Source organism: Solanum stenotomum, chromosome 2 (genome assembly GCF_019186545.1).
Source record: "Solanum stenotomum isolate F172 chromosome 2, ASM1918654v1, whole genome shotgun sequence".
Classification (NCBI taxonomy): Eukaryota; Viridiplantae; Streptophyta; class Magnoliopsida; order Solanales; family Solanaceae; genus Solanum; species Solanum stenotomum.
Genome location: NC_064283.1, coordinates 28,949,033 through 28,963,668, shown reverse-complemented (window position 1 = coordinate 28,963,668; position 14,636 = coordinate 28,949,033).

Sequence of the window (14,636 nt, the reverse complement as noted above, 5' to 3'; positions counted from 1 at the left end):
GGGGACCTGAATGGTTCTAATCTTAAGATTAATTTATTTGGCTATGTGTTTTAACTGTCTACTTGTTTTATTTATCATATATATTGAATTGTTGTATTCATGGCATAACATATTCCGTCAAACGACACTTATTTTTGTTTTTCACTTAAAGGAAGATTATGCGGGCTGCAGTCGTTCGTTAACCAAATTTTTCTCGAGGCACCTTGACGAATGTAGTTAGCTACTGGATAGTCACCGGTCGTTAACTGTCCCAGCACAAGTAGTTTGCTTGGGTCACTAATCCACTATATAGAAAGCCCACTCTTAGTCAAACTAGGGTAGAGAAAAACCAAATCTCTGAAATTTAGCGCATTGGTCTAAGATGACCTAATACCCAAGGCGTGTTGGGTCCATTAGAAAGACCACCTTGAGTCCAAAGGGCCCACAATCCGAACAGACGTTCATACTTACGTGTTCGAAGGATGTATGCGCTGTTTGACAAGTTGTTGTGTCTTGCGTTTGGGGGGTATCTAATTCTTTGTATGTTTTTGTAGTTGGCCAAGCAACACTTGAGTTTCAAAATGGTCACCGAGATGTCGAACCTCCTCCGTGTATGGTGGAGCAATCTCAATGCATATCAGAAAAGAAAGCTTTCCATTCACTTGGGTCACCTCCTATTGATAATGAATCTCAAAGTTTGGCCTAAGTTTATTGAGGAGGTCACTCGATTTTGGGATGATGAGAGGATGGTGTTTCGCTTCAGAGATATCAAAATGACACCAACTGTTGAAGAAATCAAAAATTGTCTAGACAACGTCAGAATGTACCAGAAAAGGAAAAATCACCCAGATCATCACATTTTGCTGCCGGATAAGCCAACTAGCTTAGAGTTGAAAAACATGTTGTTACTGGTAAATGCAGACTAGCTAGATACCCCGCGTAGTCCGTTTGTGAAATTCTATGAACGATGGGGTCACGAGAATTATTATAAGAATTTTCCAAATGAGTTCTCAGTCGCAGTAGTTGGAGTCAAACTCAAACCTTAGCATTTGCCGTATACTTCTTAGGGACGATGGTATTCCCTCAAGACGGAGGGAATGAAATTGATACTCGGGTTGTCATAGTTACACACACCATCTTCGAGGGTTTTGGTAAGAAGTGACAAGTCAAGAAATACTTCAACCTGGCCTCGGTCATTTTCGCTGACATCTACCGATCTTTGGGTCAATGCAAAAATGGGTTTTTATTTTTTCAAGGGTGTAATATCTTGCTGCAATGGTGGATGTCTAAACATCTAGTGAAAACATACGAGACTCAAAAACAAAAATTGGTTGAGCCAAAAAAGGAAAGCCACCTCGACCACTATGAGTTACATTTAAGCATCAACAAATTCAAGATCTACGACACGAGGGAAACATGGGCTAAAGTCTTCAACGACATAAGAGATTGAAACGTGAAATGGATGTTTCAAGATTTCATGTTAGAAAAAAATAGTTGTTCAGGGGGCTAAGTGTCCTTTCCTAATACTTCCTGGCATTAGGAGGTACGACCCTACAACCCTAGCAGCGTAATGTAGCAATTCGGCAGAAGATAAATTCTACCTTTCAAAGGAGACACTATCCGCTACGTCTTTGACTACAATGGGTGTGACAAGATATCTTACACCAAGGATATTCGCCAAGAATGGGCTGGGTGGGTCAACCTAAAGGAAAGTATGACAGAAAATAGGTATGAAGCCGGGTATGTTGACGAATACAAAAAATGGTTGCAGGATGATCTATGTGGTACACTTGACCCGACACCACGCATGGGCCGACAGATTGAAGATGTCCAAGTAAGGCTCCAAATCCAAGCCTACCACTTTTAACAAGAGTAGGACCGAAGAGAGCAACAGTTTCAATGTAGGGATCAAGAATACCTGTGTAGAGAACAAGAGTTCCAGCATTGAGAATATGAAAGCCAAAGGGCCTTAGCCTTTGTCACACAAGAATTAGCTAATACAAGGGCCTACCTGATACATTTGGATTCGAACTCGGATAGTCAGGTTAGAACTCTCCGGAGCGTACCGATGTCTTCCAAAGCTGTGTTTGCCGAGCCGCATGTGATAACTAGCAAGTTCTTCATTCGTGAAGAAGTGGAAAAAGCAAAAGGAGGAGCGGGACCTTCAACCCTCTTGTTATCTTATTCCCCTGCGTGGGATTGATTTTATTGTATTTGCAGTTTATCCCTTTCCCAAAATATGTATCCCTTTTGTTAAACTTTGTAATGAATTCTCTAATTATTTATGAATCTTATTTTGGGGGGTGCAACAATTTGTTTCAAATGGCGCAATATATCCTTCAAATCGCTAGACCTACCTTAGGAACAAAAGGGTCACATGTATGTTTAGGACGCGATATATGCTTGTGTGTTTTAACTATTTATATATATATGATACGTTGCTTTGAATGAGGACATTTTTAGCCCATACTTTTTCAAAAATTTTCTGAAATCTCCACAATTCTAAATACAAGTTAGTACCAAAATGTTCAACCAAAATTTCCCGAGTCTTGAGTTTCTCATCCAAGAAAAAAATCCTACTACCAAATCCTAAGACATTACTCTATCATCTCAGGAAAGGTTAACCTGCTGCTAAGATAAAAAAAGGCAAGAATGTCGAGACGAAGCTAACTGGGGAGGGTTTGAGGATGAAACTGCAGCGGCTCAAACAGGAGATCCAAGAAACCAGAGAAAGGAGAATAGAAGTGGATTTTGCCACCGTGGTTGCACGAGCCGCAAATGCGGCACTAGACGCGGAGTTGGTGGCTAAGATGACAAGATATGCTATCATGAATGAAGAGACAATCCCTATGCGGAAGGTACATGATGTATTTAATAATGATATAACCATGAGGCTTCAAAAGATACATGGAAAGTAATCTTTCTTCAACCAAGAGGCCAACGTCAGTGGTCCCGAAGGAACTGGACCTAGGGTTGTTGAAGGAGAACCCGAAAAAGAAATCGTCTACAGTCTTCCTTTCCAGGGACATTGGAAAGAAGGGAATGAGAAAATCACCCTCGAGGCATATCTACAGGAATATAGCGTGGGAGCAAAAGTCGTTCCATGTGCTCTAATTTACGAGCGTCTTCTGGCTGAACGCATCCTGAAACCCCTCAAGGGAACCACTTTCGAGGTTGAACCGAAGGACGTACATAAGACGTTTCCGTACCATACGGATTGAAAGGGGCACACAATAGAAGAATGCGTGGAGCTTAAGGCCACGATCCGCAACCTGATCAAGATCTGGAGAATCCCCTATATGTGGGGTGATAACAGTCTCCTTACCTGTGACCAACCGAAACCCAACATACCGGTCACAGAGCATGTTGTGTTCTACTGTCACTTCTTCACGCATTTTAAGAGATCATTGTTGGATATCTATTGTGAGTTAGTTCGAAAGGGGATCTTGACCCCTATCGAAAAGGATGACAAAACGTTTGATCTCGTTGGGATTGAAATATGGAAACCGTGTCATTATCACGATGCCATAGATTACAACGTCAGAATGTGCCTCGGGTTCCATTATGATCTGGAGTCCTTAATCAATAAGAGAAGGATCCAAGTTGAGTTTTTCCCCTGAACAGCCACGCGGTAGCCAGAGTGCTTTGACAGGTCAGAAGAAGAAGATTTTCAGAAGGCACAGTCTTTACTTTAGGAGCTTTATTGCATGTTTTCTTTTCGCTTTCCTTGTAATCAATCAAATGAATGAATGAAAATGAGAATTTCCTTTTGTATTCGAACTACGTAGGGCCTGACTTCTCCTTCGGAGATATGTAAGCAACCTTTCAAGGCCCAACCCCTATATTTTTAAAATTTTGTTTTCCCCTTCATTCTACAAGGAAATATTGAATTCACATCAACAGATGCCGAGAGATGCAACAAGAAGACCTTAGCTCAACGCAATTTAACCTTTCTAAGTCACTAGCCTTAAATTAAAATGAGCAAATTCCTGCTTATTCAAAAAATTAGTCCCCGTTACTCGTGAGTTAACGTGTTCTCAAATGAAGCAACTTTTATGTGTTTACATGCTTTCTATGTGATATTTTGCATTTTCTGTCTTGAACTAAAACTAACAAATTTGCCTTAGAGTTTTTTTTTCAACAGGTAGTTAGAACTGATCTGTGTTGATAAGCTGACTGAACACCCTTATTTCACAAGATCAAAAGCTCCCAAAGATTCCTTCCTCGGTCAGAATTCTCGGAAGGGCAACTCAACAATGGACGATAACATTGAGGATACTAGCTTAACAGATGTTGTCGTAGCTCAGCCCGTCATCGCCGATCAAAACGAATTAATTATGAAGTTGATGCAGCAGATCATCGAGATGAGGGTCGAAATGCAGAGAAGGCAAGATCTGCCTAATCCAATTTTTGCTTTTAATGCTCCAGCAAACGGAAAACCTCCACTTCACTTTCCTCCTTCAAACGCGGAACATGCTCAAAACCCACTCTCCAGTCCTGCTTAGAATCCCTCAATCATCGACTTAACCACCCAAAATCCCTATTATGCCTCTTCCTCTTACCAAACACCACCTCCTCCTCAAAGTACCAACCCCCAACGCCCACTTCCTCCTCAAAATGCCAACCTCCAAGCTNCGTTAACCACCCGCACACTTCCCTCCACCACCAAAATCAACATACCAGCCCCCAGACATTCCCTCAAAACTATCAAGCCCATCAAAATGCCCAGAGTCCCTCCATTGCTCCACCCTTACCTCAAAAAGCCACTTTCCAAATCCTGGTCCCCAATGAGCATGACACCAATGGTTCTGAGCTCGACCACTACGATGAGCGAGGGAGAGTGGAGGTCAAAGGAAGAGGCCGCCAAACTAGATATGAAGGAAGACATCTGAAAGGCCATGAAAGAGTTGTAGTGTATTCCTCAAGTCGCCGGTTTGAGTTATGAGGATTTACGCATTCATCCAAATTTGGACCTCCCAGAAGGGTTCAAGGTGCCAAAATTCAACGTTTTCAAAGGAATAGGGAACCCCTTAATGCACCTAAGGTCCTACTGTGACCAGCTCGTGGGAGTTGGAAGAGATGAAGCTTTATTGATGTGGCTTTTTAGCCGAAGTCTGAGTGGAGAGGCACTGGAATGGTTTACATCTCATGAAACAAGATAATGGCCTAGCTGTAATGCTCTAGGTAAGGACTTTATCGAACGATTCGCCTATAATGTGGAGATCATTCCTGATCATTTTTCCTTAGAAAAAATGAAGCAGAAATCAAATGAAAGTTATAGAGAATTTGCATACAGATGGAGAAAGAAGGCGGCTAGAGTTCGGCCGCCTATGTCTGAGAAGGAAATTGTCGAAGTATTTGTGTGGGTTCAAGAGCCCGAATATTATGATAGAATCATGTTGCTCGTTGGAGCAAAGTTTGCTGAGATAGTCAAAGTAGGTGAGACTATCGATGACAGATTAAGAATAGGGAAGATTTCCCGTGTTGCTGCCTCGCCCGAATCCTCGGGTTTGTTGAAGAAAAAAAGAGAAGATAGATGTGTCTTCTATCTCTTATGAGGGGAAAAAGGGGTAATCCTCATCATACTAAGGTCGTTCTCAACCTTCACATAGTTCGTACCCGGCTTTTTATACACAGGTCGGTTACCAAAATACCCCTCTCCCCAATTACCAAAATACCCCTTCCCCAGTTATGAAAATACTCCCCCTTCTATCTACCGAACTCCTCCTCCAGTTTACCAGACTCCATCTCATCACTAGCGAAGCGCCGCTCCCAACTATGCCAATGTTCAAGCAAACTACCAAACGCCTCCCCCAATGTATCATACCCCAACTCCACTTTACCAAAATACCCCTCGAACTACCAAACTCCACAGCCATATTACCAAACGAACTCATATCCTAAATATCAAGCCCCTCGTCCAAATGCTCCAAATTATCGTCAAATGCCTCCCCTTCAACAAGGCAATTATGATCCCCCCCGACCTAGATTTGAGAAGAAGCCCGCTAGAATATTCAGTCCGCTCATTGAAAGTCGAACAAAAATGTTCGAGCGATTAACTGCGGCATGATATATTCATCCAATGGAGCCCAAGCCTCTTAACACTAGCTCAAGGTTTTACAGACCTGATTAGAGGTGTGCATATAACTCCAACAGTGTTGGACATGATACCGAACACTGTATCAACCTGAAGCACAAGATCCAAAATCTAATTGACCAGAAAATGGTCTCTTTCTAGACAGTGGCACTCATTGTCAATAGTAATCCTTTGCCACGTCATGGAGGCATCACTATCAATATGATAGAGACGGATGATGATTGGTGCGTGACAAAGGCAATAGTTTCGATCTCTCCTAATGAACTGGAAATGGGCTGTAGCTTCGTTGACCATTAGAGAGAAGAATGAGTTTGTGATTTTGACACCTGAGAAGGCTGTTGCCTTGGTACCAAGAGAAACTCTTGCCCGAGTAAAGTTTGTGATTGAAACGGCTACTACCCAGGGCATGACCAGATCCGGCAGGTGCTACACACCAGAAGTGGTAGCCCAGGGAGTGCAGAAAAAGGATTAGCCTAAAAGGCCAATTAGTGAAGCTGAAGAAGAAGAATTCTGGAGAAACATGCAACCAAAAGATTACTCGATGGTGAAACATCTGGAGAAAACACCCGCTCAGATTTCTGTATGGGCTTTATTGATGAGCTCACAACTGCATAGGCAAGCGTTGATGAAGGCTTTGGATGATACTTATGTGCCTGTGGGTACTAACAGTGATAATCTTGCAGCCATGATAAAGCAAGTCGTTCGAGGACACCACATCAGTTTTTGTGACGAAGAGTTGCCCTTTGAAGACAAGATGCACAACAAAACTCTGCACGTCACCATTATGTGTCGAGACAAGGTAATAAATCGTGTATTGGTTAAGGACGGATTTGGTCTCAATATTTGCCCACTTTTGACTCTGAGGCAGCTAAAATTTGACTTGGGAAAGCTTCACCAAAACCAAGTCAATGTGAGGGCTTTTGATGTAGTGCAAAGAGACATGTTTGGTGTAGTAAACTTGGATATTCGGGATGGGTCCTGCAGAAGTTAATGTGGAGTTTCAAGTGTTGGACATCAATACCAGTTACAATTTGCTTCTAAGAAGACCGTTTATCCACATGGCTGGGGTTGTGCCTTCTACCCTTCACCAACTAATGAAATTTGTTTGGAAGGACCACAAATTGCTCATTCATGGTGAAGGGAGCCATTCCAACGGATATGTGACGATCGTTGATGAGGTCTCATGAGGTTGTGATTTTTACACGGTGGAGCTGGTAAATGCCACCGGTGATGATTTGGCTCCACAGCCCCCTATTCCTTCTGTGTACAAGATGATTGCTACTGTTATGCTTTGAAGCGGTTTTGAATTAGGTTTCAGATTGGAGAAGCATTTTCAAAGAATTGTTGAGCCTATCCAAATTCCCACCAAAGGAGCAAAGTTTTGTTTAGGGTATGTCCCTATAGATGACGAAGCAGAGGTGAAGAATAAGAGTGTTGATCAAGCATTGGCCAGGACAATTCCTCATTTGTACCAATCATTCCCAGTACGAGAGTATGACGACGATGGTGATCTCGGGGAAGGAATCTGGGGCCTTTTTGAGGAGATTGATGCGGTCATCAATGAAGAGGCTGGGACATCGGGCATCCATGATGCACAACCTGAGGAGCAATTGCAAAATTAGACCTCCACACCGCTCCTGATTCCCCGTACAGCTTGGTAGAAAAAACATGTGTTTATGTTTGTTTTTAAAATCGGTGGTAGTTCAGAAGAGGCCCGAAACCCACCCTTTATGCAGTTTTTACTTGTTTTAGTTTTTTAATTCCCCCGTGATGTTTAAAAAGGCGAAATGGCCCTTAGCCATGGCCAAAGTATGTACTTGTTTTTTAATTTAAATGAAAGCCTTTTTTTATTGAAAATTTGTTTACTTATATGTTTATAGTTTACTTTCCTAACTTTGTTAGTTTATGATTTCAGTAATATTAATTTAAAACCTGCCAATATCATGTCATGTCATGAACCGAGTGAACGAAATGAGGCAGGTGATGATGAATGCGAGGAATACGAAGAGGAAAATGAGGTACCTGGACATGTTGTTGAAGAGTTTCAACAATTCGAGAATCAACACTAGTCGAATTTAGAAGAAACCAAAACTGTGAATCTCAAAGATGAGGAATGTGTTAAAGAAGTAAGAATCAGCGTCCATCCGATTGAAGCTCAAAGAAGGGACCTGGTTCATTTGCTTAGAGAATACATTTATGTATTTTCCTGGCATTACATAGATATGCTAGGGCTGAGTACGAATATGGTGTCCCACAAGTTGCCGATTAATCTAGAATTCAGTCCAGTAAAACAAAAGACTCGAAAGTTCAAGCGTGAGTTGAGTTTAAAGATCAAATAGGAGATTACCAAACAGATGGAGTCTCAAGTAGTGGAAGTGATGCAGTATCCAACTTGGTTAGCTAATGTTGTTTCGGTTGCCAAGAAAGATGGAAAGATCAGAATTTGTGTCGACTATAGAGACCTCAACAAAGCTAGCCCGAAAGATAATTTTCCATTGCCGAACATTCACATTCTCATTGATAACTGTGCTAAGTATAAGATGCAGTCATTTGTGGATTGTTATACAGGTTATCACCAGATTCTGATGGATGAAGAAGATGTAGAAAAGACATCTTTCATTATGCCTTGGGGTGTATATCATTATCGAGTGATGCCGCTTGGTCTCAAAAATGCCGGTGCTACTTCTGTGAGAGCTATGATGACCATCTTTCATGATATGATTTACAAGGAGATCGAAGTGTATGTAGATGATGTCGTAATCAAATCCCGCGAGAGTTCGGATCCCTTGATTCATTTGAGAAAATACTTTGATCGCCTACACCGGTACAATTTGAAGTTAAATCCCGCCAAGTGCGCTTTTGGAGTGCCGGCTAGAAAGTTGTTGGGATTCATAGTCAATAGGAGGGGCATTGAGCTTGACCCTTCCAAGATCAAGGCAATCCAAGAATTACCTCCTTCGAAGACCAAGAAAGAGGTGATGAGTTTTCTAGGAAGGTTGAACTACATCAGCCAGTTCATAGCCCAATCCACCGTGGTTTGTGAGCCCATCTTCAAGTTGTTGAAAAAATATGCCTTAACCAAGTGGACCAAAGAATGTCAAACTGCCTTTCATGCCATCAAGAATTATTTATCCAATCCGCTGGTGTTGGTTCCTCCACGAGAAGGGAGCCCATTATTGCTATATTTGTTGGTTTCGAATAACGCATTTAGATGCGTGTTTGGTCAACATGATGAAACTAGGAAGAAGGAGCGAGCCATCTACTATTTAAGAAAGAAATTCACTCCATATGAGGCTCGTTACACTCTTTTGGAGAGGACATGTTGTGCTTTGACCTGGATTTCTCAGAAATTGAGACATTATTTGTCTTCTTATACCACATACTTTATTTCTAGTATGGACCCATTAAAGTATACTTTTTAAAAGGCGATGCCGACTGAGAAGTTGGCTAAGTGGCAAATGTTTTTGAGTGAGTTTGATATTATATATGTGACTCAAAAGACGATCAAAGAACAATCCTTGGCTGATCATCTTGCGGAGAATCCAGTCAATGAAGAGTATGAACCACTCAAGACTTATTTTCCCGATGAAGAAGTTGCATTTGTGGGTGAAGATATTTTTGAAGCATACCCTCGTTGGAGAGTATTCTTTGATGGAGCGGAAAATCACCAAGAAAAAGGTATCGGAGCGGTGTTAGTGTCATAATCTGGTCAGCACTATCCTATGGCGGCTAAACATTGATTTGATTGCACGAACAACATGGCTGAATATGAAGCTTGTATCCTTGGTTTGAAGATGGCCATCGACATGAATGTTCATGAGTTGCTGGTTATTGGAGACTCAGATTTCCTAATTCAACAGTTTAAAGGAGAATGGGTCGTGAAGAACCCAAAGATCACACCGTATGTGCGGCATATACAAAAGTTATGCAAGAGATTTCACAAGATTGAGTTCAGGCACACTCCCAGGACACAAAATGAGTTGGCCGATGCTCTTGCCACCATCGCATCAATTATTAAACATCCAGATACAAATTATATTGATCCAGTGGATATAGAGGTAAATGAACAATCTATCCATTGTTCACACGTCGAAGCGGAACCAGATGATTTGCCTTGGTATTCTGACATCAAGAAGTACTTGGAAACTGGAATTTATCCTGAGAATGCAACATTCAATCAGAAGAAGTCGATACGCTGTATAACCCTTAATTTATTTCTAAGTGGGGAAATTCTTTATAGGAGGACTCCAGATCTAGGCCCTCTCAGATGTGTTGATGCTATTAAAGCTGCGAAACTTCTTGAACATATACATGCCGGAGTTTGTGGTACTCATATGAATGGACTCACTTTGGCAAGGAAGATCCTCTGCGCTGGTTTTTTTTATGACTATAGAGCATGATTGTTATAAGTTTGTGTAGAAGTGTCATAAATGTTAAGTGCATGGTGATTTGATTCTAGTGCCGCCACACGAACTCAATGCTATGAGTTCACCTTGGCCGTTTGTAGCTTGGGGCATGGATGTTATTGGTCCAATAGGGCCAGCCGCCTCTAATGGACACAGATTCATTTTGGTTGCCATCGACTACTTTACCAAGTGGGTGGAAACAACTTCATATAAGTCGGTGACCAAGAAACTTGTAGCTGATTTTGTTTGCAACAATTTGATATGTAGGTTTGGAGTACCAGAATCCATCATTACTGATAATGGAGCAAATCTCAATAGTCACTTGATGAGAGAGATATGTGAGCAATTCAAAATTACTCATCAAAACTCAACTGCCTATCGTCCCCAAATGAATGGAGTTGTAGAAGCCGTGAACAAGAACATAAAGAAGGTCCTGAGGAAGATAATTGACAATCACAGATGTTGGCACGAGATGTTGCCATATTCTTTGTTGGGTTACAGAACAACTGTGAGGACGTCAATTGGAGCTACTATGTACTTGTTATTATATGAAACAGAAGCAGTTATACCTGTCGAAGTCGAAATACCTTCATTGAGAATCATCCAAGAAGCTGAATTGAATGATGTTGAATGGGTTCGCAAGCAGATTCAACAACTAACATTGATTGATGAGAAGAGAATGGTTGTTGTTTGTCATGGTCAACTTTATCGACAGAGGATGATTCGTGCTTTCCACAAGAGAGTAAGAGCCCAGATGTTTGAAATTGGTCAATTGGTTCTCAAACGCATTTTCCCTCCCCAAGATGAATATAAAGAGAAATTTGCACCAAATTGGCAAGGACCCTACATGGTTTGCAAAGTGTTATCTGGAGGTACCTTGGTCCTGTCCGAGATGGATGGCACCGAATGGCCGAAACCGATCAACTCAAATGCTGTCAAGAGATACTAAGTGTGAAGTCTCAGTATGTTTTTCTGTTATTTCCTTGTAATCATTTTGTTGGCTTGTAATCACTTCATTTAGAATTTTATCCCCTTTGTAATGAACTACGTCTGACCTGAATTCTCAAGAATGAGATACGTAGGCGGCCTATGTCGGTCTTGGTCATTTCCTTATTTTAATTTCCTATTTCTCTTTAATCCTCGAGAGGGGGAACTATGTTTGACCTGATCCCTGCCTCAACGGGATACGTAGGCGCCTCAACGGGATACGTAGGCGCCACAATGGCTCGGTCATATCTCTTGAAAGATTTCTATTTTTCTTTACAATAGAAACTGGGACAGAATTTTTGAGAGGAACTCAAAAATTCTCAAGAAGAAGATCTCCCCAACAAAGTCAAGACTAAAGTTACGTTGAGAATTGCAACTGGGACAGAATATTTGAGAGGATCTCAAAAATTCCATAGTTTGTTTATCAACAGTTCAGTATGTGCCAAGACAGTTAACTGGGACATAAATTTTTGAGGATGACCTCCAAAATTTCAATAAGGTTCATCGAAAGTTTGGAACAACTTTGAAACAAGTGATCAGATAAATCTCGAGGAATCAATTTCAAAGGCGTTCATTAAGCTTAACGTGGCATGACCTTTTCCAAATACTCTTGTTTGAAAATCTATTATACTTAAAACTTTCCCTCCATGTTTTAATTATTTTTGCATAAAAATATTTTGTTTTATCTATCAAGATGTGGGATATCAGAGAAGTCAACCGGAGATAGCAACACAAGGAGCAAACAATCGAAGAGATCGACACAAATCAGTTCATTTTAAACTAACAATGTTTCTGTGGATGCAAGTTGATTGGTTTACCTCAAAATCAGCATTTTCCTCCATTCAATGAATATGGAGAAGTCAAAAGGGCAAAGAGCTCCCAAAATTGACAATTTTTCTATGGATGTAGGAAATACTTTATGCTGCTTATATCAAAGATTTGGGAATATGAATAACATTATTTCATTCAATTCGCAAACAAGGCGAAATTTATAATGAACGTGCAACTATGTTCAGAGATGAAACAAATGAAAACCCCGAGGAAAGACATTTTACTGTTTTCCATCAACTAAAGATACTTGGAGGACATTATCTGCATCATATTATCAGACATGATAATAATACTATCCGGAGAGTCATTTATATTGTATTTTCGAATGAGATGATACCATTACCCTAAGGGTCATTTTTACTTGTATTGTTAATTGGGATGATACCGCCACCCAGAAGATACCCAGAAGATCACATATGTTGCTCGGTGAAGCATTATCTTCGTTCGGTACTTGGGATGGCATCATCAAAAGATTAATGCATTGCAAGAGAAAGAAATCATGTGTAGCAAGAGAAAGAAGTCATGCATAGAAAAAGAAGGAAATCCTGCATCGTAAGAGAAATATTTTATGCATCGCAGAGAAGGAAGTCATGCATCACAAGAGAAAGATCCATGCATCGCAAGAGAAAAGGGGTCATGCATCGCAAGAGAAAATGAGTCATGGATCACAAGAGAAAGAAGTCATGCATTTCAAGAGAAAGAAGTCATGCATTGCTAGAGAAAAAAATCATGCATCGCAGGAGAAAGAAGTCATGCATTGCAAGAGAAAGAAGTCATGCATTGAAAGAGAAAGAGTCATGCATTGCAGGAGAAAGGGTCATGCATCGCGAGAAAATCAGCATCGCCTGCATTATTTTCATTTGCAAGAACAATAGCAAGAGAACCATCAACAACGACGTCAAAAGAACTATCAACATGCTACATCAACCTATTTATTACTTCGACATCAAAAGAAGAATGCATTGAAGACTATATTGAAAATATAATATACATGCTTTATTTGCTTTATGTCAAACTGGATGAAGCTGACGTCAAACGTCCAAGGAGAACAATTAGGTGTCAACATGGTAAAAGACATTATCTCCCCATTTGAATTGTATTTTTATGCTAATGAGTTTCATCTTAGTCTTTTTCGAGAGCATCCCAAGAGGATGAATTCTCAAAGCAAATCACAGGTGCAGACGACATCAGAAAGGATGTGCCCCAACATGGAACTTATTCTTAGCAGCGAACTGGGACATAGTTTGAAGAGCAGTGTCAAACTCCTAGGACACGAGCTGAGGAGCGACTTCCACCACAATCAAACCACACCCCTATCAGAAGGCATGCGGGTTTTTCTTAGGTTTATCGGTTCCAGTTTCACATCCGTAAAATTTTGATTTCCACCGGAATCAACTTTCCAATCCAAGTGACAATGCGCCAAGAGCTTTGGAAATTATGTCTTTGTAAGTTCTTAATTATGGGTGTGAAGCACGCCACATTCATGGCTAAGGGGTTGCAAGCCTCCTTTTCTTACTCAACTTACTTTGTCGATTTTCCAGAGCTAAAGGTTATCTTGCATAATAGATTTCCTTTTCAACCGATCGAGTTGAACTACAAGCAGCCTGATTCCCTAAGTTAAGGGATATGTAGGCAGGATCAGTGTTGAAAGATCGGTTGTGTTCCGACATTCTGTCTTAAACCTTATTCCCAAGTGCTTCAGTCTCTTCGTAATTCGATATCGGAATAACTTTTGAATTCATTTAGAATCGTGCGGTAAATCAAACATATCGAACTGCAAGTGGCTTGAATTCTCATATAGTCTCAGATATGTAGAAAACCCATTTTCAGGATTCGGCCATAATTCCTAAAGCCCGTAACACATTCGTTTTCCAAAAGATGAAGATGTGGTCGGTCAAAATTGGATTAGTCAATTTCATTTTCAATCCAAGTAAAATGAGGGACAATTGTTGACACTCAATTTTGACCCTCCCCGATAGGAATTAATACACGAGCTTCTTATTTCCCAAAACGACTTAGAATAATTAGTTTTATAAAATTTAAATACTTTTCAAAGTCATTTTAAGTGATCTTAGTCGATTTTCATAATTTATAAATAGGAAATATATTTCATATAGTTTTATAGATATAATTGGTATATTTCATAAATACTTGAAAATCACCTCAAAAATATTTTATTTTAAATATTCTATTAAAATTAGTTTAGTTTAAATTATGGTTAATTTTAAAAATTAATCGATTTATAATTGAATTAATTATTTTATTTTGTTAAGATTAAGAAGCTCCTAAATTAATTATATTAATTCATCTCATTTAGATTTTAGCCGAATTTGCAA